General features: G+C 47.1%; 1 long non-coding RNA gene across 1 annotated transcript in view; it reads left to right on the forward strand.

Annotated features, from left to right (window-relative positions):
* The window catches only part of LOC137645607 (uncharacterized), a 61,629-nt gene that overhangs the window by 26,804 nt on the left and 8,955 nt on the right, over nucleotides 1-25,870 (forward strand). The gene's annotated exons all lie outside the window — the stretch shown is intronic.

Below are 25,870 nucleotides of genomic sequence, written 5' to 3' on the forward strand. Positions count from 1 at the left end.
ATACCGCATATACTTCTCAACCACTCCAGTTCTTCTCTGTCGGTGTCATCGACAAGATTGGTTCCGCTCGCTCTAGACCTCGAGTTTTCTACCTAATTGGTGAAGTACTTGGTTTTGGTTTTATTGCTTTCGCCTTGTTGGATTATTCAATACTATCTTCAAAAGAAATGCTTTTGAAAGGAGAGGAAAAGTTTTTTGCCCTTGCTTTTTTAATCTCGCTCTGGTTTTTCCATAGAGAAAAGATGGCCGACCCTTCCCTCAGTGTACGGAAGTGTGTTAAAGGCTTTTAGTAATTATTTTATCACTTTATAAATTATTGTTGATATTTATAGATTTTCCTCTATATATTTTATATCTCACCCGCCTTTATTAGGCCTCTTCGATTAGCTTTCCATTTATACTAGACATCGAGATAAATTTGTTTTTGTTTATATGCGGCCTTTACCTATTCTTTGTAGGCGGTCCTGACTTGGAAAACGGAGTTAAACAACGTTGAGCCCATTCAACTTTTATGTTTGTTTAGATAAAAACAGTTGCTCTGTAAGAGTGATGAGAAAAATATTTTTAGAGAAATTTATTCTTTGAATAGTCTTCGTGCTGTTTTTCAAAGATGAACTAACGTTTGGTTTATTTATGCTACGCAGTTTGCGCTCTATCGTTACGATAGAGAAAGAGAGAATCACGGTTTCACTTTGCAGAAAGAGTAAATCGATTTTGACGTTTTGTTCATTCTTCTTTCAAACTGAAGTTTTTTAGATACTAATTTAAAGGAACATGTTAATTTTCATTTTCTCAGTCCTTTCAGTTTTTTCCTTTAGTCAAATAACTTGTTATTGACGAAGAGTGAGTGGGCCATTCTCTTGTGAGTGACAAGAGAGAGAGAGAGAGAGAAAGAGAGAACCAAGGCCAATATAGAGAGGTCGGGCGGAGAGAAATGCCCGAGGCAAATTAGCGGGCCTCATCTGCCCAGACGAGGCCTGGTGTCACCTGTCAAGTGGCCGTGGGAATTTTGTAAGTCACAACTGCCCAAGATAAGGCATGGGTGTGGCCCCCTGCAGTGCATGTTGTGGTAGTCTTGGAATGAATTTGTTTAATTCTTAAGGATTCTCAGAGGGAAGTTTTTTTTTTTTTTTCCTTTTAAGACAGCTGTGATAATAATTATTTCACCTTATATCTTAGCCTTATTATGGTATTAAATGATTAATTTTTTCAGTCTTGCAATGACTGCATTTTTTTTGAGTAATTAAAGATGTTATCTGCCGGGTCAGCTGCTATCGGACCCCAGACTCAGTGACAGGTGTGGCCAGGTGTGGCTAGAGCAAGGCCTATATTGGCCTTGGGCTAGAGATGAGGCCCGCTGAGAGAGGTGAGTCACTGTAAATCTCCTCACCGCCTGACCACCTCTATATTGGCCTTGGAGAGAACGATCCGATCTTTATTCTCGTCCCGAGAGAGAGAGAGAGAGAGAGAGAGAGAGAGAGAGAGAGAGAGAGAGAGAGAGAGAGAGAGAGTGAGTGAGTTTGGGAGCGAGTAACGTTGTTCTCGATTCATTTACTCTCGTCCCAGGGAGAGAGGATAAAACGTTTTAGTTTTTATTCTCTTCCCAAGACACTGTACGGTGAGAGATTGGAAACGTAGTCCTTAGTGAACTAGTGTTTAGTCTCATCCCCAGTCACTGATCTTTTTAACTTTATATATTTCCGTTTTATTCGATATATATGTATATGTTTATTGATTTTTGCATGTGTTTCATTTTGTACTAATGTGCTTACATTATACGACTCATTTCGCAATTCTAACCTTTTGATTTAAGGGAGAATTGCGTGCTTCAGGTAGAAATCAGTTTTATTCGTGCCTAATGTGAAATTATTAAAAAATGCGATATCAGTTAAGTAAATGCAAAAACAAAAACATGCTCTGTGTTGCGGAGGGTTCGTTTGTTCGTGCTTGTCTCTTGCCTAGTCCGAGACCTCTTTCAGGCTCCCCTGCACCAGGGAGAAGGAATGTCGTAGGACCTAAGGGAGTGAGGAGTGTAAACCAACGAACAGACGTTCCCTCAAAGGTATCAGACGTTGCTCGTCAAGCACGTCCTTGCCATAAGACGGAGAGACGAAGTTTCTCCTTGTCTTCCGATGATTCGTCTCTTTAAAAGCCTGGGCGTAAGGTTTCGAGACGGTTGAAACGTTTATTAGTTCCTTCAGAACAAGTTCAACGTCCTAGCTGTAGTCATCATAAGAGCCCGTTCATAGCGATGACGTTCATGTACAGACGTTTCTGCCACAGACTCGACGTGACGTTGAGCGGTAGACACCGTAGACACAACGTGACGTCGAGTGTCAGTCACCGTAGTCACGATATAGTATCGATCAGCAGTCACCGCTGTTACTACGTGACGTTTGAACGTCAGCCACCGCAGTCACAGGTTGATCCGAAGTTAAGTGTTTTGCAAGATATGCTGTTAAAGCTTTCTTCTTTAATAGAAGCTTTCGATCCTGTTCCTATGCGAAAGGATCCTTTGCTTTTTATACGTCACGGTTCTGGGATACGTGATTCGGGTCTTCAACCCTCTAAACGTGCTTTGTTACGCCATGCTGACGTTATCCCTAGTGACAGCTTTGCTGTTAAATGAGATGCGGAGCATAAATCTCGATGTAACTTTGATTGTTTTGAACGTCAGCCACCGCAGTCACAGCGTGACTTTGAGCTGCAGACTCCGCAGTCACGACGTGACGTTGAGCGGTAGACACCGTAGACATGACGTGACGTCGAGGGTCAGTCATCGTAGTCTGATATAGCATCGAACAGCAGTCACCGCTGTTACTACGGGACGTTTGAACGTCAGTTACTTCTGTCACGACGTGTAGTAGAATAACAATCTCTACAGTCTCAACGTGACATCGACCCTCCAACTTTAACTTCTGTTCATATACAAGTTGATGTAGCCTGTCAGGCTTTTCCTTCGTCATTCTGAATATAAATCTCCTTCTCGCAAGACTTTAGTTTTATCAGATGATGTGCCTTCTGAAGAAGTTGATGACCCCCTTTCAACTAATGTTTCTTTGGGGAGTCTTTCAGAAGAGGAGTAACCTAGGGTGGTCCAACAATCCCTTGTTTTATAATTATGAATTTCTTTAGTGAAATTTTGTCCTACTCGTTTTGTAACGGCTGCTCCGCCGTCTGAGTTTACTCTTGGCATGACTTTCTTTGACTCCTACATTTACGAAAGTCAGTTCTCTCTTGTTCTTCCAAGAGAGCCATGCTCTTACTGGGAGATTGGTTGGAATCCAGGAGAAGTTTAGGAAAGTCTGCTTTTGCTTTTCCTCCTTCTTAATTAGCTTCTCGCTCGGGCGTCTGGTGTGACACAGGAGAAGTTCTCGGCTTGGGAGTACCTGCCTCTGCCCAGGGAGACTTCTTAAGCCTAGTGGACTCTCCTCGTCATCTAGCCATGAGACGCTCCAAGTTTTTTTTTTTGGTCTGCTTCAGAGCTAGACCATCTCCTGTTAGGAGTTTTTTCGAGCGTTCGAAGTTTTTATTTGTTGGATTGGTCCCTGGGAGCCTTAAGTAAGAGGGTCTCTCCAGCTGTCAATGTATTGTTGTACAATTATGTCATTCATGAACAAGGCTATCAGGGATGGCTCCAATGATCTGGCAGCCACGTTCACTGCAGGAGTACTTAAGATGTAAGTGCGCTCAATGTGTTCATTGTCAAGACAAAGTTCACGATGAAGACTACCAAATCTGTCTTGGCAGCAGTAAGGGAAGGCGACTGGATGGTCTCTCTCGACCTTCAGGATGCATACTTCCACATCCCAATTCATCCAAACTTTCAACAACATCTGAGGTTTGTGGACGGGAAAGTAATGTACCAATTTCGAGCACTGTGCTTCGGCCTCATTCCTGCTCCTCTTGTTTTTACAAGGCCCTTGCAAAATGTAGCAAGCTTTCTACTTTTTTTTGAGGATTCAGAGCCTCCCTTTATTTTGACGACTGGCTAATCAGGGCGTCATTAAATCGCTGTCTGGAGAGCCTCTAATGGACATTAGACCTAACCAAGGAGCTAGGTCTCATAGTGACCGTAGAGAAGTCGTAATTTACAGTACTCCATCCCAGACTATTCTTTATTTGGGAATGGAGATACAGTGTCGGATTTTTCGGGCCTTTTCGTCCCCCAGAATGGAACAAGCTCTGTTAAAAGTTCGTCACTTGCAAGAGAAAAACAGTTGCTCTGTAAGAGTTTGAATGAGCCTCGTGGGAACTCTTTCATCGCTGGAGTAGTTTATCTCTCTGGGGAGACTCAACCTTTGCCCTCTCCAATTTCACCTAAACCATTGGAACAAGGAGAAGGGCTTAGAGAGTATCTCTTTCCCAATATCCAACTCAGTCTAGACATGTCTGACTTGGTGGGACAGCAACATCAGACTTCGAGAAGGTCTTTCTCTTGCGATGAAGAACCCAAACCATGTGTTGTATTCAGATGCATCGGATTTGGGTTAGGGAGCTCCACTGGACAGTCTGGAATGCTCGGGTCTTTGGTCCATGGATCAGAAGGAACTCCATTTAAGGCAAGTAACATCTCCCTTTTGACGAGATTTGTGCAAGGAAAAATGAATGTCTTGGCGGACTGCCTCAGCAGAAGAGGAAAAGTCATCTCCATGGAGTGGACGTTGCTCAAGACTGTGTGCGAGAAGCTATGGATGACATGGGGTCAACCCACCATAGATCTTTTTACGACCACTGACAAAGAGGCTCTCGACTTACTGCTTTCCAGTTCCAGATCCAGAGGCAGCCCACATAGACGCTTTCCTGCTGGACTGGTCTCACCTGGACGTTTATGCCTTTCCACTTTTCAAGATCCTAAACAAGGTGCTGCAGAAGTTCTCCTCTCACGAAGGGACCAGGTTGACGTTGGTTGCTCCACTCTGGCCCGCGAGAGAGTGGTTCACAGAGGTACTTCTATGGCTGGTAGACGTTCCAAGAAGTCTGCTGTTGCGGATGGATCTCTTGCGACAGCCTCACGTAAAGAGATTTCATCAAAGCTTCCCCACGCTTCGTCTAACTGCCCTCAGACTATCGAAAGACTCTATTGAGCTCTAGGGTTTTCGAAGGAGGCAGCTAGGGCGATCGCGAGGGCTAGAAGATCCTCTACTATCAGGATCTATCTGTCGAAATGGGAGGTATTTAGAGACTGGTGCAAGTCCTCCTCTATTTCCTCTTCCAAGTGCCTCTGTTGCGCAGATTGCGGATTTTCTGCTTTATCTGAGAAACGGTCGCTCCCTCTCTGCATCCACCATTAAAGGCTACAGAAGCATGTTAGCTTCTGTTTTCAGGCATAGGGGTTTGGATCTTTCTAATAACAAAGATATCCAAGACCTGCTTAAGTCTTTCGAGACTTCCAAGGAGTGTCATATTTCGACTCCAGCTTGGAACTTGGACATCGTCCTACAGTTCCTTATGTCAGACAGGTTTGAACCATTAGATTCAGCCTCCCTGAAGGATCTTACCCTCAAGACACTTTTTTTGGTGAGCTTGGCTTCGGCTAAAGGGTTAGTGAGATGCATGCTTTTAGCAAGAACATCAGCTTCTCCACTAATAAAGCAGTATGCACTCTTCAACTTGGTTTTTTGGCCAAGAATGAACTTCCGTCTCGTCCTTGGCCTAAATTATTTGAAATCCCCAGTCTTTCTGAGATTGTGGGGAATAAAGTTGAAAGAGTGCTGTGCCCCGTTAGAGCTCTTAAATTTTATTTATCCAGAACTAAACCGCTACGTGGTTGTTCAGAGGCTTTATGGTGCTCCGTTAAAAAGCCCTCTTTGCCCATGTCTAAGAATGCGTGGTCTTATTTTATTAGACTTTTGATTCGGGAGTCACACTCTTATTTAAGTGAGAAGGATCGTAATTTACTTAAGGTCAAGGCTCATGAAGTTAGAGCGATAGCATCTTCAGTAGCGTTTAAGCAAAATAGATCCATTAAAAGTATTATGGACGCGACCTTTTGGAGAGGCAAGTCGGTATTCGCTTCATATTACTTGAAAGATGTCCAGACTCTTTATGAGGACTGCTACACACTGGGACCATTCGTAGCAGCGAATGCAGTAGTGGGTGAAGGCTCTACCACTACATTCCCTTAATCCCAATATCCTTTTAATCTACTCTTGAAATTTTTAATCTTATTTTGGGTTGTACGGGAGACTAAGAAGTCTTTCGCAATCTTTTTGATTTGGCGGGTGGTCAAAATGTTGTTTCTTGAGAGCGCCCAGATTAAGGGTATTGATGAGGTCCTGTTATAGGGGTGTTCGCCCTGGATATAACAGCTCCTGGGAGTCTCTGAGCATCCTGAGAGGATGGCTGGGCTTCGTGAGGAAAGCGGACTAATGAGGCAGAGTAATCATCAGAGTCAGCTTCCTTACCAGGTACCTATACTTAAGTTTGTTTTTATGAAATATTTGTCAAAAACTCTTGAGCATATACGCCTTTATTGTTATAATAATGGTCTCTACCCACCACCATGGGTGTGAATCAGCTATTTATATATTCACCGGCTAAGTTTAATATTTAAAAATGATATTTTCATTATAAAATAAATTTTTGAATATACTTGCCCGGTGAATATATAATATTAAAGGCCCTCCCTTCCTCCCCGATAGAGACCCTGCGGACTGAGAAGAACTGGAGTGGTTGAGAAGTATATGCGGTATCTGGCCGATAGTCGGCGCTGGTGGGCACACCCGCAACCTTCATGGCGATCGCTCGCGAGTTTTTTGGAATCTGTCGGGCCGTCGGAGACGTCGGCTATTTATATATTCACCGGGTAAGTATATTCAAAAATTTATTTTATAATGAAAATATCATTTTTCCTAACTATACAAACCTTAGCTATTTAATCAAACTTGCCCCCCAGCCCTATCCCCCTTGAAGTCCTACCTCCAAGCAAAGTGAGCTCAAGCACTGGTGTGTGTGAGAGGGGGGGGGGGTTTAGCAAGCTACCCTCCCCTACCCCCGCTAACTAGCGGTGTGGGTAGTAAACCGTTGTTAAATTGTAATGGCTCGTCATTTCAGCTACGCCGAAAGTAATACCCGTATTAAATAGCTAAGGTTTGTATAGTTAGGAAAAATACAAATCATCTACAAATTTGTCATTTTATTATTATTACTAGCCAAGCTACAACCGTAGTTGGAAAAGCAAGATGCTATAAGCCTAAGGGCTCCAATATGGAAAGATGGCTTAGTAAGGAGAGGAAATAAGGAAATAAGTAAATGTTGAGAATAAATTAACAATAAATCATTCTGAGAAAAGTAAGAAAGTCAAAAAGGCAGTGCTTTAGCGCGTCCTCATGCAGCATAAAGAACCTAACTGCAGATGTTGGTGCAGCAGCACGTTCAGCTGCAACAGCAGGAAGTGCATTAGAGCTTTAGTAAGGGAAGGCAGTGCCCCTTTTTTGCTGTATACGGCCTGTCAGGATGTCAGAAGTTAGCAAAGCTTTAGTTCAGACTGATAAGGATCTTGTTCCTGAGTCTGGTGCTACGGTACAGGCACCGCCGCTTCCGCCAGACTGTTTTCCGTCTGCTGAGATGTGGAGTACGATGTAAGCGATGAGGAAGGCGAGTTGCGATCAAAGTTTTCTACACCGGTGTCACCTAATGTTGATCCTAGTTGGACTATGCTGCTGGTATGAAGCCATGACTCTCATTTGTTATGCAGTCTTATCAGCCTGCTGTTAACAAAGCGATGGTTCGTCATGATTCTTTTCAGGACGCGTTGTCGCACAGGCAGCCTACCAGCAAGCTAATTTTGAACAATGTGATAAGGCTTCTATATCCCATTGAGTGTCTTCTCTTGATACCAGACATCAAACGGCCAAGCGTGTCGTCGAGCGTATACCTTCCAAGTGCGGCGACGATCGCTAGGCAGCTAAGCGCGACATTGGGCGTCAAGCTGAACGTGATGTCGAGCAACAAGCTCGTGACGTCGAACGTCAAACAAACCGTGACGTCCAACGTCAGTCACATACTGTTCAAGCTACGTCCAGAGGACAAAACTTCTCTATGGAGACTCATAAGACTTGCGTGCAGCAGTAAAGAAGGTCCACTGGATGATCTCTTTAGATCTCCAGGATGCTTACTTCTACTTCCTCATCCATTCGAAATTCAAGCTACTGGAAGGTTCGTGTATGGGAGGAAGTAGTCCAGTTTTGAGTTCTTTGTTTAGGGCTAAGCACCACCCCTCAAATAGAGGGTGCGTCTGTGAGGACATATCATTGTGTCCTATCCTTAGACCTCTGGAAGGAAGTATTCCAGTTTCGGGCCTTAGGCTTCGGCCTCACCACCGCCCCTCTAGTCTTCACAAAGATCATGATGAATGTGGCAAGCATGCTCCACTCAAGAGGCAAGAGGCATCAGAGCCTACTTGTATTTGGACGATTGGCTACTAAGAGCCCCCTCACTCAATCGCTGTCAGGAGGATTTGCGTCTGACAATGAGTCTGTCAGAGGAGCTAGGACTTCTGGTGAATTCAGAGAAGTCTCAATTGATCCCTTCCCAGAAGATCCTTTATTTTAGGGATGGAGATTCACAGTCTGACTTTTCAGGTTTTTCCATCACCTGCAAGAATACAGCTAGCTCTCCTAAGGCTTTGCGCCTTTCTAAAGAAGGAGTTTTGTTTAGTGAGGGAGTGGAGGAGTCTCCTGGGAACCCTCTCTTCACTAGAACAATTTGTATGTCTGGGGAAACTAGATTTATGACCCCTTCAGTTCCATCTCAATTGCCATTGGAGCAAAGAGGACAGCCTCGACAAGGAGAGCATTCCTCTTACAGAACCAATAAAAGATTGCCTTCGTTGGTGGAACAACATAAACAGGCTCCAGGAAGGTCTCTCTTTGGAACAAAAGAGCCCAGACCTTGTGTTGTTTTCCGACGCCTCGGACTCGGGGTGGAGAGCAACACTAGGAAAGTCAGAGATTTCAGGTCTGTGGACAAAAAAACAGCCAAGTCTCCACATCAATCAATAGGAGCTGTTAGCAGTCCTATTGGCTCTCAAGGGGTTTGAGAAGCTAGTACTGAACAAAGAAATACAAATCAATGCAGACAATACCACAGCTTTGGCCTACATATCGAAACAAGGTGGAACGCATTCGAGGTCTCTTAATGAGTTAGCAACCTCTTCTCGTTTGGGCACATTAAGAAAAAAAAAAAAAAAAGATATCCCTGTTGACAAGATTCATTCAAGAGAAAAAGAATGTGAGGGCAGACAGCCTCAGCAGGAGGAATCAAGTTCTCCCCACAGAGTGGACACTGCATCTAGATGTATGCAAGAAACTGGCGGATTTGGGGCCGCCCCCTTATAGATCTATTCGCAACCTCAAAAACCAGAAGACTAGAGAATTATTGCTCCCCAGTTGCGGATCTCGAAGCGTCACACACAGACGCGTTCCTGATGGACTGATCACACCTAGATGTGTACGCTTTCCCTCCATTCAAAGTGCTGCACAGAGTACTACAAAAGTTTGTCTCATGAGGGAACCAGATTGACGTTAATAGCCCCCTTCTGGAAGTCAAGAGGTTGGTTCACAGAGGTACTGGAATGGATGGTGGATGTTCCAAGAAGCTTGCCATTGAGCATAGATCTTCTCAGACAACCCCACTTGGCAAGAAACCATCTAAACCTTCCAGCTCTACGTCTGACTGCCTTCAGACTATCGAAAAACTCGCAAGATCTAGAGGACTTTCGAAGGAAGCAGCCAAGGCTATTGCTAGAGCAAGAAGAACTTCGACTATCATGGTGTACCAATCCAAGTTGGAAGTTTTTAGAGCATGGTGTAAAGCAAACTCAGTTTCTTCATCCAGTACCTCTATAGCTCAAATTGCCGATTTCTTTTTAGAGCTTAGAAGAAGGCACAATTTCTCCTCATCAGCCATTAAAGAGTTCAGGAGTATGTTAGCAGCGGTCTTCAGGCATAGACATTTAGACCTCTCGAATAACGAGGACCTTCAGGATCTCCTTAGATCCTTTGAAACCTCTAAGAAATGTCAACAGGATTCACCAGCCTGGCATTTAGACATGGTTTTAAAATTTCCTATGAGTGACAGATTCGAACCTTTGAACTCTGCTTCTTTTAAAGATCTGACTTTAAAGACTTTATTTTTTAGTAAGCTTAGCAACAGCTAATAGGGTCAGTGAAGTTCATGCTTTTAGCAAAAACATTGGCTTTAGAAAAGGCAAAGCTATATGCTCCCTGCAGCTTGATTTTCTAAACAAAAACGAACGTCCTTCTCACCCATGGCCAAAATCTTTCGAAATTGCTAACCCCTCTGATTTGGTGGGTGAGGAGCTGGAGAAGATTCTTTGCCCTGTTAGAGCACTAAGGTTCTATTTAGACAGGACAAAAGGTTTAAGAGGCAGTTCAGAAGCTCTTTGGTGTGCATTCAAAAAGCCTGCTTTACCTATGTCTAAATACGCCTTATCATATTTCATAAGACTTTTAATTAAAGAAGCTCGCACACTGTGGTGAGGCAGATCTTAAGCTCCTGAAAGTTAAGACTCATGAAGTTAGCTGGGGCAACTTCTGTGGCTTTTAAACAAAATCGTTTTCTGCAAAGTATGATGAATACAACGTTTTGGAGAAGTAATCTGTATTCGCATCACTTTATTTAAAAACGTGTCCAGAATCTTTGAGGACTGCTACACTTTGGGTCCATTCGTAGCAGCGAATGCAGTAGTAGGTGAAGGATCTACCACTACACTCCCTTAATCCCTAGTACCCTTTTCCCCTCTTGGAACTTGTATATATTTTTATGATTGGAGGAAATTGTTAGACAATCTTCCGCAATCTTTGACTTAGTCAGGTAGTCATTTGTTCCTTGAGAGTGCCCGGAACAAGGGTATTAGTTGAGGTCCTGTCAGCATAGAGGTTATTCACCATTTGACAGCTGCTAGAGTTCTTCAGCCCCCTGGGTGGATCGCTGGTTCTCAAAGGACAGCAGACTTATTAATGCAGAGAACCATTGAAGTCAGCTTCCTTAATAGGTACGAACCCTTAAGCTAGTTTTGTTTTAAACTCTTAAGTGAAATTCCATTAATGTTGCTGTCTCTGACCTGCCACCAATGGTGTCAATCAGCTATTATTATATAACCAGCGGGTAAGTTTAAATGTTTAAAATTGATATTTTCATAATAAAATAAATTTTTGAACATACATACCCGCTGGTTATATAACTTGAAATCCCACCCTCCTCCCCTCTAGAGACCTATGGGCATGGAAAATCTGATACTAGGAGGGATAGTTTGACCTAGCTCCGTGTTGGCGCTAGTGTATACCTGTCATATCTGTGCAATTGCTGCGAGTTTTGATTTTCTGCTGTGGACAGAAGCATTAAGCTATTATTATATAACCAGCAGGTAATTATGTTCAAAAATTTATTTTATTATGAAAATATCATATTGGTTAAAATAAAATAACTGAGAAATACACCCTTATAAAAACCACAAAGATCCTCAAAGGGACTGAAACCAATGCATATACAATTATTCATCATCAGTCCCTAAAGGTAAACAATGTGAATTATGATTTCAATAGAGATTTGTGTTGTGTGGTAGGTTAAGTTAGGATATACATCCATACTTTGATTTAATGTACTACATTGCATGTCAAGTTGGAATATATACTCAATTCTAATTCTTTCTGCATTATTGTGAGTCACATATGGGGTGGGTCTGCATTAGTATGACTAGGTAAAAAATCAACATCGTATATTAGGCTAGGGTTAATAAATATTCTTGTAATTGAGACAAATGGTTAGGTAGAAAAAGGGAGTAAATCTTTGTTAAACAAATGAGGTATCCCCATTTTGTTCTATATAACAGACAGCATTGTGTGGTGATGCTTTGAAATTGTTGCTTTAAATTTTGAGTGTAGACCATGATTTTGGTTGTATATAATGTCATAGATTAGATTGTGGGACGTCTTGTCAGGATGCACCTAACTAACTTGATTCAATTTGAATTTTCTTAGATGTCACTAGGTGGGAGAGGAGTTCACTTAGCTAGATGTGGACTAGGCCATCCATATTCTCTGTGTATTCATATACTGTACATTGTAGATTTTTGGGGGTAATATTACATACTGTAATGACCAATGAGTTTGGATATTGAGGTTATAATAAAACTTAAGGACCTGTCCTTTTCCTTATTATTGCATTCCATTGCATGAATTTTGTGCATAGCCCTACCCTAAAATGCAGACTCCTCAACTGGGCCGTCCATAATCTGGAAGCTGTAATGTATACCTGACCCTTATTTGAGTGGTTTAGGCGTACCTAGTCCTGGATTTGAGTGCGGTGTTGCTGTCTTCCAGTAACTCCTTTCTTGACACACCAAAGTGTTCATTTGTTCCGTAACCGAAATACAAACTACGCTATTTAATTAGGGTAGTATTACTTTCGGCGTAGCTGAAATGACGAGCCATTAGATTTTTAACGAGGGTTTACTGCCGGGGTAGGGGAGGGGTAGCTAACTACCCCTCCCCCCCACACACCGTTGAGTAGCTCACTTTGCTTTTGGCTCGGGTGATGAACAGACGTGTCTGCTCCCACCCTCGATTAATGACAGCCTTAATCTTTTTTGCTTTTTCTTTGCAGTGTGTGCTTGGAAATTGGCCTCTATCATTATGCGGAAGTGCCCGGATTACTTTACTGCCCTTGTGGTACATATATGTCGGCGGTCGAAACGGACCCTCACACCTTATGTCCGTTCTGCAGGGGCCAACGGTGTGATAGAGACAAAGTATGTAGTGAGTGTAGGGAGTGGTCTACCTCCCAGTGGGAGAGGTTTTCCCGGCGCTGGAAGAAGAAGTCCAAAAGGGATCTTTTTATGAATAGAACTTACCTGGCAGTTATATATATAGCTGAGTCTCCGACTGCGGCAGAATTTAATCGAAAATCGCGGCAACTGCCTTGTGGTGGTTGTGTGGTTAGATGGTTAACAACCCTTACAGGGTGGTACTTGGAATCATTCCCATTTTCTGTTCCTCAGATTATCTCTGCCGGCCGGATCGACAACATCGTTGGTCCGCCTTTCAGAGTTTTTCGGATCGCTTTCCCTTCATCGCCTTTTTGGACTTCGTTTTTGGTGAAGTACACTGTGTTGGGATTTGGCAATCGTGTTGTTTTTGTTTTTTGTCTTTTTTCCTTTATTATCATGAGTGAGAAAATTCATTATCGTGTTTGTGCGAATGATATTTGCAAGGTGAGGTTGCCCAAGGTTTCGGTTGACCCTCACACTATCTGTATGGGTTGCAGGGGGTTTGAATGTGCTTTAGATAATAAGTGCAAGGAATGCGAGGTTTTAAGTGATGATGATTGGTTAGCTATGAAGCGCTATGTGCGCAAACTTGAGATTGATAGAGTTAGAAGAGCTAAATCAAAGTCAGTCTGCTAGTGAGCCTAGCTTAGATTAATCTATTGACCCTTTGCTTGTAACCCATTTGGAAGGTATTCCTTCCCCAAATGTAGTGACTCCTGTCCCTTCTACAGGACCTGTGCCTACGGATGACCCTAGGTATGCTAAATTAGCTGCTGAATTGGAGGCCATTAAAGCACAATTGGAGGCCTTTAAAGGTAAGGGTGTAGGTGAAATTAGTGCTTGTGAAAGTGCAGTGGAGGTGGCGACTGATCGAATCTGTCATACCCCTAGGTCTAGACCTCTACCAAGCTTCCAGGACCAAGGGAGAAGGTACGTCGAAAGCCGAAAGGGGGTGAGAGGTGCTTATCCTCGGTCAGTCGTCGCCTCAGACAGTACTGTTGCGATCTCCCAGGCTGCTCTTGACCGCTGTAGGAAAGGCGTGTCGGATACGTTTGTGTCTTCGCCCGGTCGTTCTCCCAGACGTAATTGGCGTTACGAATCAAGACCAATGAAGAGAGGGTGGAAGCGGGACGTGCAGTCTCGCTCTCCCTCTCCCGGTTCGAGTAGCAGAGACCCTGATCCTTCGGAAGACGATTTCGATGTTCCTGTTAAAAGGGCGAAACAGAGTCTCCTTAGCCCAGTTAATCCTGCTAGACTCCCTGCTTCTTCTGCCAGCGCTCCCAGTCAAGCCGTACGACAACTGCCGTCTTCGGCACCGCGAGAGCCAGCGGAGGTTGCTAAAGCTTTCATGGTTGTTATGCAGGAACAACTTTCATCGTTAGTTAAAGCTTTCAGCCACCCTTCTCAGTCCGTCAGACGTATGGACGTCTCTTTGCCTGTTAAGAGATCTTCTTCTAGGAGAGATTTTAGTATCTCTCCCAAGAAACCTCTGCGCACTTCGTCGGCCGTACGACAACGTACACCCTCTTCATCGGCACGCTGCCAGGAATTTCCTTCCCCCCTCTCCCGGCGCCAGGACGATACTGCCTCTCGTTCTCGGTGCCGTGACGATTCAGTTTCCATTTCGAAACGCCTGGACGTTAGTGCCTCGTTTCTTAGGAAACAGGATGAGTGCAGTCTGCATTTTCAAGGCGACGGCAGCCTGCATCTTCAGGACGCTTCCGTTTCTCTTCATCGTGACGATACTGCCTCTCGTCATCGTGACGATACCGCTTCTCGTCATCGTCACGATACCGCTTCTCGCCGACTGGATGTTAGCGGCGCTCGGCGCCAGGATTCAAACAGCTCTCGCTGCCAGACTGCTGGCAGCCCAACTCATCGGGATGTTATCCTTGAGCAGGACCTCGAAGATATTTCGGAAGAGGAAGAAAAACCTGCCGACTCTTCTAGCGATTACAAGGTTCTTTCTCGCTCTTTTGGAACTTTATGGGGAGGAATTTCAACCTTCGGCCCCTCGTTCTCCTCAGTCTCAATTTACCAGGAAGAAAGCTACTAAGTCTTCGGCCTTCATCAAAATGAAACTTTCAATTTCGGCCAGGAAAGCTCTCGCTAAAGTGGATGATTGGATGAAGGAACGGAGACAAGCTGTCAAGACCACCTTTTCTTTTCCACCATCTCGGCTCGCTTCCAAGGCCGGTATGTGGTATGAGACAGGGGAACCTTTGGGGTTAGGAGTGCTTTCCTCCTCCCAAGGTGACTTCTCGGCTCTTGTGGACTCGGCAAGAAGGCATGCTTTAAACTCTGCCAAGGTGATGTGGTCCATGTCGGAGCTTGATCACCTCGTCAAGGGAATTTTCAGGGTTTTCGAGGTTTTCAGCTTCCTGGACTGGTCTCTCGGGACTCTGGCCAGGAAGTCTGAACTCCTGGAGGACACGAAGGACCTGACGAGTATCATGTCCTGCATGGACAAAGCTCTAAGGGATGGAGCTAATGAATTGGCTTCCCTTTTCTCAGCAGGGGTCTTAAAGAAGAGGGCCCTTTTGTGCTCCTTCACCTCTAGATCTGTGACTGTTGCCCAGAAGTCGGAGCTACTTTACGCCCCTTTTTCATGTCATCTTTTTCCCGAAGCTCTGGTCAGAGATATCTCCCTTTCTCTGGCTCAGAAGGCTACTCAGGACCTTTTGTCTCGGTCGGCTAGAAAGACCTTACCTGTTGCTCCTGCTCCTCTGAAGAAGGAGGAGAAGAAGTTTCAACAGCCCTTTCGGGGCAGGATCTCCTCGAGAGCGGATTTTAGGGGGAGAAGACAAGAGTCAGGGCCAAGGACCAGCAGAGGTGCGTTTAGGCCCGGTCCAAAAAATGAGATGGAAGTCCTCCAGACACCAGTAGGGGCAAGACTGTCTCGTTTTTGGCAGTCTTGGAAAAGGAGAGGGGCGGACACCTGGTCCCTCTCAGTCGTCAAGGAAGGTTACAAGATCCCCTTTTTAAAGAAACCACCTCTCTCAGACTCCCCCCTAGCCTTAGTGGCTCAGTACACCGACGCGGGGAAACGAGAGGCCCTTCTGGAGCTAGTCGACCAGATGTTGGTCAAGGGAGCAATAGAGCCAGTTCAAGACCTCGCCTTCCCAGGCTTTTACAATCGCCTGTTTCTGATTCCCAAGAACTCGGGTGGATGGAGACCAGTCCTAGATGTCAGCTCTCTGAACGCCTTCGTGGAGAAAACAAAGTTTCTCCATGGAGACGACTCAGTCAGTGCTGGCTGCAGTTCGTCCAGGAGACTGGATGGTTTCTCTCGACCTGCAGGACGCTTATTTTCACGTCCCCATTCATCCGTTTTCGAGGAGATATCTGAGGTTTGTGTTCCAGGGCAAGTGCTTCCAGTTCAGGGCACTTTGTTTCGGTCTCAGCACAGCTCCCCAAGTTTTCACCAGACTAATGGCGAATGTGGCAGGCTGGTTACACCAGGAGGGGATAAGGGTCTCCTTCTATCTAGACGACTGGCTGATCCGGTTACAGTCGAAAGAGAAATGTCTGGAGGACCTAATGAAAACTTATACGATCACTCAGGACCTGGGACTCATCGTCAACTGGGGGAAGTCTCAGACCGAGCCGAATCAGACTATTCTCTATTTGGGGATAGTTCTGAATTCAGTTCTTTTTCAGGCTTCTCCCTCCCAGGAGAGGCAGACCATGTGCCTGGACAAAGTCAAAGACTTTTTGAGGAAGCAGGAATGCTCAGCGAAGGAGTGGATGAGTCTGCTGGGAACTCTATCCTCCCTGGAGCAGTTTGTCCCTTTGGGGAGACTGCACCTAAGGCCTCTGCAACACTTCCTCGCAAAGGTTTGGAACAGAAAGATCCAGGAGGACACTTTTTCTTTTCCCATTCCAACAGAGATCAAGGATCTTTTAATGTGGTGGCTGGACCCAGCTCTGTTGAGAAAAGGGATCTCCTTGTTCAAGAAGAACCCCGACCTTGTGTTATTCTCAGATGCGTCCGAGTCAGGCTGGGGAGCAACACTAGGGAACAAAGAGGTCTCAGGTATTTGGGAAGGGAGTCAGGCCAGTTGGCATATCAACAGGAAGGAATTGATGGCCATTTTGTTAGGGCTCAAGGCCTTCAAAACCTCGGTGTCGGGAAAGACTGTGGAGATCAATTCCGACAACACCACAGCTCTCACGTACATAAGGAAGCAAGGGGGAACTCACTCCCTCTCTCTGTTCTCAACTGCGAGAGAGCTTCTCCTCTGGGCGAACGAGAACGAGACCCAGCTGTTGACAAGGTTTGTTCAAGGGCAGAGAAACATCAGGGCAGACATGCTCAGCAGGAGGGGACAGGTCCTTCCTACAGAGTGGACTCTCAACCCGCATGTCTGTCGGAGCCTCTGGAAGTTGTGGGGCAGACCAGTAATAGACCTTTTCGCCTCCAGTCTAAACAAGAGGATCCCCAACTACTGCTCCCTAGTCCCGGACGAGGAAGCTGTTGCAGTGGACGCCTTCTTGATGGATTGGATGGGGCTGGGCATGTATGCCTTTCCCCCGTTCAAGATCACCAATCTGGTTGTCAGGAAGTTTGCTCTCCTCGATTCAGGACGAATGATCCTAGTGGCTCCATTCTGGCCTGCGAGGGAATGGTTCACCGAAGTGGTAGGGTTGCTGATGGACTTTCCAAGAAGACTCCCGGCAAGTCCAGATCTTCTCGGACAACCCCACTTCGAGAGATTTCACCAAAACCCCCTCGCTCTCAATCTGACTGCCTTCAGACTGTCGAGAAGCTTGTTAGATCTCAAGGCTTTTCGGCACAAGCGGCGAAAGCTATTGCCAGGGCAAGGAGGATCTCTTCACAAAGAGTCTACCAGTCAAAGTGGGAGACCTTTAGAGCTTGGTGCAGGAGGCGCAAGGTTTCCTCGTCCTCTACCTCTCTAAGCCAGATTGCAGACCTTCTTTTGTACCTCAGGCAGGATGCTAAGCTGGCTGTATCTACCATTAAAGGATACAGGAGCATGCTCTCAACCGTCTTTAAGGTGCGATTAGATTGTAGAGTTTTTTCCGAGAGTTGCTCTCAGACAGCTGCTCTATGGAATGTAAACAGGCTGTAGAGGACTCTCCGAGATTTTCTCTCTACTCTCGCGAGTGTTTCTCTTCTCTCGCGCATGCTACAGTCTAAACACTCTAGACAGCACGCTCGTAGAGCTAGGTTGTAGCTCTCCACTCTCTCCAGAGAATATTCAGATCTCTGAAAGTTTTCGTTACTCTCGCGAGAGAACATGTGCCAAAAAAGTGGAATAAAGACCAAACAATTGCATTAATTCAGCAATACGAGAAATTTCCTGAACTGTGGAATGTGACTTTGCTTGAGTACAGAAACAAAGAGCTGAAAATTAGTAAAATTAAAGGAATAGCCGAAAACTTGGGAATTAGCAAAAAAGAAATTACAAGGAAATGGCACAATATCCGGAGTCTAATGTGTACTGAAGCTAGAAAATTAAAGAAGAAAAAATATGGGAGTAGAGCTGAAGAAAGAATGTGTAAAAAAAAAAAATAAGAAATAAAAAAAAACACTACCCACAAACACACACACACACACACACTTCAATACCCGTTATTTTTAACGAGCACGTGCACTAGATTATTTGTTATTATTATTTGAAAAAAAAATATATTAGATATATTTAATTCAAATAAATGCTTAAAACTTACATATTTAATCTAAATATTTGAATTTAACGGGAACGTGTAGTAGATTATTTGTGTTATTATTACTAAAAATAAAAATATTAAATACATTTAATTTAAATAAATGATTAAAATTTAAATATTTAATTTAAATATTTGGATTTAACGGGCACGTGCACTAGTTACTTTGTATTTATATGTTATGCTTTCTTATCCTAACCTACCCTCCCTCACTTACTGCTCACTCCAGCATTTTTTTTGTGTTTACACAGTGTTATATAAAACTCTTTACTTCTTCAGGAACTGCCTAGCTCTGAATTGATCTGGAAACGGGAATCAACTAGAGCAATCTGAAAGTATTAATTTGGAAATAGGAACCCCCAAACATACGAAGTTCTTATAGCTCGATGTATCTTCCTCAAACAATTTTCTAAATAATTTTGCATGTTCTTCATCTTCTCCCCTTTTGCTTATCCATTTTCAGACCCACATACTTCTTTTCCTTTTCTTTTTCACTTCATTCATAATTATTAATGCAGCAGCAACACGGTACTTTTGAGACATGTTCTCTCAACCCTCGCTAGTCGTCGACTGAAACTGGCTCCAGTGTAAATAGATGCGCGAGAAATCTTACCCGACTCTCAGACACTTTCTCTCGCGACACTCACTCACAGCTCTCGGAGAGAAAAACTTGCTGGTAGTATTAACACGCTGTAGAGAAAGTCGCGCGAGAGTAGCCGTCTCTCGGGAGAGTTTACTCTCCAGTCTAATCGCACCTTTAGGCATAGAGGCTTAGAGTTATCTCAGAATAAGGACTTGCAGGACCTCATTAGGTCTTTTGAGACAATGAAGCAGGTGCACATAAGACCCCCTTCTTGGAACCTGGATGTGGTGCTTAAGTTTTTGTGCTCCAGGAAGTTTGAGCCTATCTCGCAAGCTTCTCTGCGAGATGTGACTAAGAAAACCCTCTTCCTTTTGTCTCTAGCGACTGCCAGGAGGATCAGCGAGGTCCAGGCAATCGAGAAGCGTGTAGGCTTCACCCTAAATGGAGCGGTTTGTTCCTTGAGGTTCGACTTTCTCGCCAAGAATGAGAACCCTTCGAAACCCTGGCCTAGGACTTTTGAAGTCCCTAACCTCATGAATCTAGTAGGTCAGGAACAGGAAAGCCTCCTCTGCCCGGTTAGGGCTCTCAAGGCTTATTTGGCCCACACTAAGAGCATGAGGGGTGCTTCCAACTCCTTATGGTGTTCAGTGAAGGATCCTCAAAAACCCCTGTCAAAGAACGCTTTGTCCTTTTTCCTGAGGGAAACTATTAGGGAAGCCCACCTCTTTTGTGAGGAAGAAAACTTCGCCCTGTTAAAAGTACGGGCTCACGAAGTAAGGGCCATTGCTGCTTCGCTGGCATACCGGAAAAATATGTCAGTTAAGCAGATCATGGACGCAACGTTCTGGAGGAGCAACTCTGTCTTCGCTTCTCATTACCTCAGAGAGGTAAGAGTGGACTATGACAAGTGTTATACCTTGGGCCCATACGTAGCTGCGGCTTCTGTACTAGGCAAAGGAGTTACTACCCCCACTCAACCTTAGTTTATGTACTTGTATATGGGTTTGTGTTTTTTATGGTTGTCTGAGGTCCTCGTCCTGTGGTACGGTTCCCTCAGTCCAGATAGATAGTTTATATCTATTTCTGCAAGGTTAGATGGTTAGCTTTAGTAAGGTTGCAGGTTTTTTTATATGGGAAGGTAGTTTTCTGAAGTCTAGTCAAGTTGTTGGTCCTACCCCTTTGACAGACTCGATTGAGTTGTTTGCAGCGTAGCAGGTCTACTCCTGGCTGAACACTCCTAAGGGAAAGCGACTCTAGAGGCAGTTAGCTTTGAAGTCAGCTACCTTAGCAGGTAAGGAATCAAGGTGTTTGTTCTCCTACAACTCTTTTGTTGTTTCCCCAACTATGTTTTTCTGTCTGTTTCCCTCCTCCAAATGTGTGAATCAGCTATATATATATAACTGCCAGGTAAGTTCTATTCATAAAAATGGAGTTTTTATGATAAAACAAAGTTTTATGAATACTTACCTGGCAGTTATATATATATTTTAAAGCCCACCCACCTCCCCTCAGGAGACAGGTCGGGCAAAGATAATCTGAGGAACAGAAAACGGGAATGATTCCAAGTACCACCTTGTAAGGGTTGTTAACCATCTAACCACACAACCACCACAAGGCGGTTGCCGCGATTTTCGATTAAATTCTGCCGCAGTCGGAGACTCAGCTATATATATATAACTGCCAGGTAAGTATTCATAAAACTTTGTTTTATCATAAAAACTCCATTTCTCCTTCAAGGGTTTCCTTGAAGAAAGAAAATTCCCGCTCGAGTGGCCTCTTCTGAGAGGCTGTCAAGTGGTAGCGTAGGCCGTTCTTTTGTTGACTGACCTCGGGGTTCGGGAGAGGGAGTTGCCTCCCATAGCGAAGCAACTCCTCCTCCTCCCCCGGGGGAGGATTTATCATTTAACACTGTTGCTAATGATGATTTGTTGCAGCTTTGGGCTTCCTTGGGGCCTAAGGGCTTGCCCTCCAGGGAAGCCCTGTTTGACTTAATCCAGTTGGGGGCTGCTGTCAAACAGTCGCCGGCGGTAGCAGAGGTTGACCCTCTGTCTATCGTCGACGTTGTTGTGGCAGGGGCCTCTTGACGAGTTAGGTCAAACCCCTGCCTTGGTTCCCGATGCAGCTGAAGGCTTAGTTCCTCCCTCCGAACATCCTTCGAGGGAGGAGCTAAGTCCTACGGTCTCTCCTGATTCTCCCCCTCGGGGGAGTTCACTGACAGAGACTCCTCTTCGGAGGACTGACGATGGTCTGCCTGCTGCCCCCAGAGGACGTATTCATCGGAAGGCTCGCCCTCCTCTTTGCCGTAGAGGCTTTCCTTCTCCTCACAAGGGAGGTAGGAGGCGCCTCTTTGGCTCTTCTCTGTCGCAGTCCCCCGCAGAGGATCCTCCTCGCTGTGCTCCGACCGTTGCAGTTGTATCCTTGGACTTCTCTGCCGATCGTTCTCCTTTGCCTGCCAGATCTTCGGACCTGCCATCTCCGTTCCTGGCTGCTGACGTGCTTTTGGGCGCCCACGCATCCCGTTTTCCAACGGGCACTGGTCCCTTCGGGGCAAAAGGGGCTTTCTCACAATGTGAGCAAGTCCCTTAAGAGCCAGGTATCCCCTGCGCTTCAACGTTCTCCTGCGTGCTTGCGCGCAAGCGCTCGCCTGCAGTGAAGCCCTCTCTACTCAGAACTTCATCCTCATAGACAACGCTCCAGAGACCTTCTGCAGCCGAGACTACTCGCCATCGCTCTCCTGCTCTCCATCGCTCTCCTGCTCTCCAGCGCTCTCCTGCTCGCCAGCGCTCACCTGCTCGCCAGCGCTCACCTGCTCGCCAGCGCTCACCTGCTCGCCAGCGCTCACCTGTGTGCCAGCGCGCTCCTGCTCGCCAGCGCGCTCCTGCTCGCCAGCGCTCTCCTGTTCGCCAGCGGTCTTCTCCTTGCCAGCGGTCTTCTCCTTGCCAGCGGTCTTCTCCTCGCCAGCGTACAACTGCGCGCCCTCATCCTGATGCGCGCCCCGCGCCCCCATGATCTCCTGCTTGCCAGCGCTCTTCACCTGCGTGCCAATGTTCGCTTGCACGCCATCGTTCGCCTGCGCGCCCACGATCTCCGGATCTGGGCGCAAGAAGGAAGAACCGAGTTTCTCCTTCTCTTCAGTGTCCGCCTACGCACCATAGAACCTCGCCAGCTCATCAGCCATCGCCTACGCGCCATCGCAGCTAGACACCAGATCCTGCTGTGCGCCCTCCTGCACGCCCACGCGCAAGGGGTAACACCCTTGCGCGTGGGCGCTCGCCTAGAGCTCGCCGAGATCCTGCGCGCCCACACGCTCGCGAACAATCTCCATCGAGCGTGCAATCGCTTGCACTCCCGCCTGCGCTTCCTGCTTCTTCAGATCCCGCAGCTGCGCGCCAACGATCTCATAAGCGCCCGCGCGCTCCATCGCTCGCCAACGCGCCCTCTTGCCATCTCTGAGATATCCTACGCGCCCGCGCGCACCCTCTTGCCATCTCTGAGATCTCCTACGCGCCCGCGCGCACCCTCTTGCCATCTCTGAGATCTCCTACGCGCCCGCGCGCACCCTCTTGCCATCTCTGAGATCTCCTACGCGCCCGCGCGCACCCTCACCTGTGCGCAGTCGCTCACCTACACGCCTTACGAGCCATCGCTCGCCTGCGCGCCATCGCTCGCCTGCGCGCCATCGCTCGCCTGCGCGCCATCGCTCGCCTGCGCGCCATCGCTCGCCTGCGCGCTATCGCTCGCCTGCGCGCCATCGCTCGCCTGCGCGCCATCGCTCGCCTGCGCGCCATCGCTCGCCTGCGCGCCATCGCTCGCCTGCGCGCCATCGCTCTCCTGCGCGCCATCGCTCGCCTGCGCGCCCAAAAGCGCCCTCGCCATCATCCCCGCGCTCACGCGCCTGCACGCGCTCGAAAAATCGCCCGAGCGCGATCCTAATAGGGTTCTATCACGCGAACGCCAGCGCGATCCCCAGCGTATTTCTCATCGGGAGGCACAACGCGAGCCAACGTGTAAGCCTACAGGAACGAGAGCAGCCAGGTCATCCTCACGTCCCCCCCCCCCGCAAGCGCAGACCAGCGCGCTCGCAGGGAGGGAGGGAAATTACCAGATGGGTCCAGGAACCAACTTTCCTCTTCTTCCCTTTCCTTCCAGGCAGGTCCAGCAGTTGTGTCTACTCCAAAGGATCACCCGATCCCCTTCCCTTCAGAGAGGGAGTCTCTGACAGCACTGCTGTCAGTAAGCAGCCATGGTTTGCATCCCTCATCAGAGCTGTCGTGCAGGCTGTCAAACCTGCCTTCGCTGAGATTGGTCTCAAAACTATGGTGGCTCCGACCCCACTGAAGAGAAAGAGAGTAGTAGAAACCGTGGTAACTTCTCCGAGGATCAAGCTGGCTCCTCGTACATCCTTGAGGAAGGCTCCCTCTTCCCCCAGACGTTTTCTCCCTCTCCCGTGGACGAGCTTTTTCTGTCCTCAGGGGAGTCTGACGAGGTGAGTCGTTCTCCCATCGCACCAATGGGAGAAACCCCACCTTGCGCTGGAGAATCGTCCCAGGTGGGAGCAGAGAAGAGCCCTCAGACGTCGTCGTTGGAGTCCTGTATTCCTCCCATGAGGGAACCCAAGAATTCCAAGACAGTCCCCAAGTCATCCTCAAGGATCCGTCCAGAACCTACAAGACCCGCGAGAACGTCCCCCCCCCCCCAAGAAGAGCCTTTGGGGACGGGAGACTTCGCTGCCCGTTCTCCAGGAGAGGAGCCACAATAGTCAGGGCAAGTCCTGACCCTGATGAGGCATCTCAACAGGATTCCCGATCCTGAGATTCCTCCTCGCTAGGCCAAGGACACGGTCCTGGACCAAGTCTTTGGCACTCAGAAACCCGCTAAGGCCACTGCAGCTTTGCCCTGGTCCCAAGGGGTGAAGAGTGCCAGGGATAAGGTCGAGGGCCAGCTCTCCGAGCTCGCCTCCTCCAGCCATTCCCCGGCTGGCAACAAACTCCTCCCGCCTCCTCGCATCTAACAGAGGAGGTACTTCGAGATCATGGAGGAGGCTTGTGTAGCTCTTCCCCTGCACCACTCTGTGGAAGAGCTCACCAAGGGAGTTCCTCTTGAGAGTCCCTAGCTGGCAAGTGACTTTCTCGGCGACTGAGATCATGAGCCAGGAGAAAGTCACGAAGTGTGCCATGCAGGCTACTTCGTTGCTTGACATCTGGCTGGGATCTCTTGGCATCCTGTTGCGATCCGAAGCTTTGTCTAAGGAGAGCACCAGGAAGGCCCTGGAGACCTTCCTCCTCTTGGGCACCTGCACCATTGAGTTTCTGTCCCACCCAGTCTCGAACTTGTGGGCCAACTCAATCCTGAAACGTCGTGATGCGTTGGCAGAGAGGTTCCATGCGAAGGTCCCAGCCATCGAGGTCAGCAGGCTCAGACATTCTTCCCTTCTAGGGAAGAACCTGTTCGAGCCTAAAGACTTGGAACAGGCAGCCGAGAGGGGGAGGAAGTCCAACCAGGACTCCCTCCTTCATAGGGCTCTTGCATCAAAGCCCTATAAACCTCCGGCACCTCAACAACCTCGCCTGTCCAGGACAACGAAACCAGCTGTGGCAGCGAAGGCAACGGTGTCGAAGCCCTTTCCAGTCAAAGACAGGAAAGGCAAAAAGTCTACCAGGGGAGGAAAGAATCTTAGAGGGAGCGGCCGAGGCCGCAAATGCGAGGATTGGCAGTCCCCCTGCATGTCCACCAGTGGGGGGATGCCTTCAAAGTTGCGCAGACAGGTGGCAGCAACTCGGGGCCGATTCCTGGACAATTTCCGTAATTGGTCAGGGATATCGCGTCCTGTTCATAACATCTCTACATCCCCTGACAGCGGATCCAGTGTCGTTGAGATCCTTTGCCATGGGATCGGCAAGGGACCAAGCCCTACGGGCAGAAGTCCAGACCATGTTGAAGAAGGGCGCTCTCCAGGAGGTCGTCGACGGTTCCCCAGTCTTCTTCAGTCAACTCTTTCTTGTAAAGAAGGCGTCTGGAGGCTGGAAACCAGTCATCGACCTCTCAGCCCTGAACAGGTTTGTCAAACAAACCCCGTTCAGCATGGAGACGGCGGACACGGTCAGACTTGCGGTGAGACCACAAGACTTCATGCGTACACTGGACCTGAAGGACACGTACTTCCAGATCCCAGTCCATCCGTCTTCAAGGAAGTACTTGAGATTCAGCCTAGACAACAAGATCTACCAGTTCAAGGTGCTTTGTTTTGGTCTCTCCACAGCACCTCAGGTATTCACCAGGGTGTTAACACTGATTTCTTCGTGGGCACACATGATCGGCATCAGTTTCCTCCACTATCTGGACGACTGGCTGATCCTGGCAGACTTGGAGTCGACCCTTCTTCGACACCGAGACAAGCTTCTGGGACTTTGCCAAGATCTAGGGATCATGGTAAATCTCGAGAAGTCTTCTCTGCTTCCAACTCAACGACTGGTATATCTAGGCATGATCTTGGACATCAATCTCCACAAAGCATTCCCATCAGACGACAGGATAGCAAGGCTGAGGAGGGTTGCAGTTCCTTTCCTCAGACGAGAAGAACTCCCAGCCCAATCAGGGTTACGTCTCCGCGGCCACCTTTCTTCTCTGGCCCGTCTAGTTCAAAATGGTTGCCTCAGGATGAGATCCCTGTAATGGCGACTCAAGTCCCGGTGGAATCAAGGACACGATTCCCCGGACATCTTGGTCCCAATGGGTCCTGCGGAATGGACGGATCTTCAGTGGTGGTTGACAGAGGAAAACCTACGAAAGGGAGTGGATCTTCT

The sequence above is a fragment of the Palaemon carinicauda genome, chromosome 1 (assembly GCF_036898095.1).
Source record: "Palaemon carinicauda isolate YSFRI2023 chromosome 1, ASM3689809v2, whole genome shotgun sequence".
In the NCBI taxonomy this organism is placed as follows: domain Eukaryota; kingdom Metazoa; phylum Arthropoda; class Malacostraca; order Decapoda; family Palaemonidae; genus Palaemon; species Palaemon carinicauda.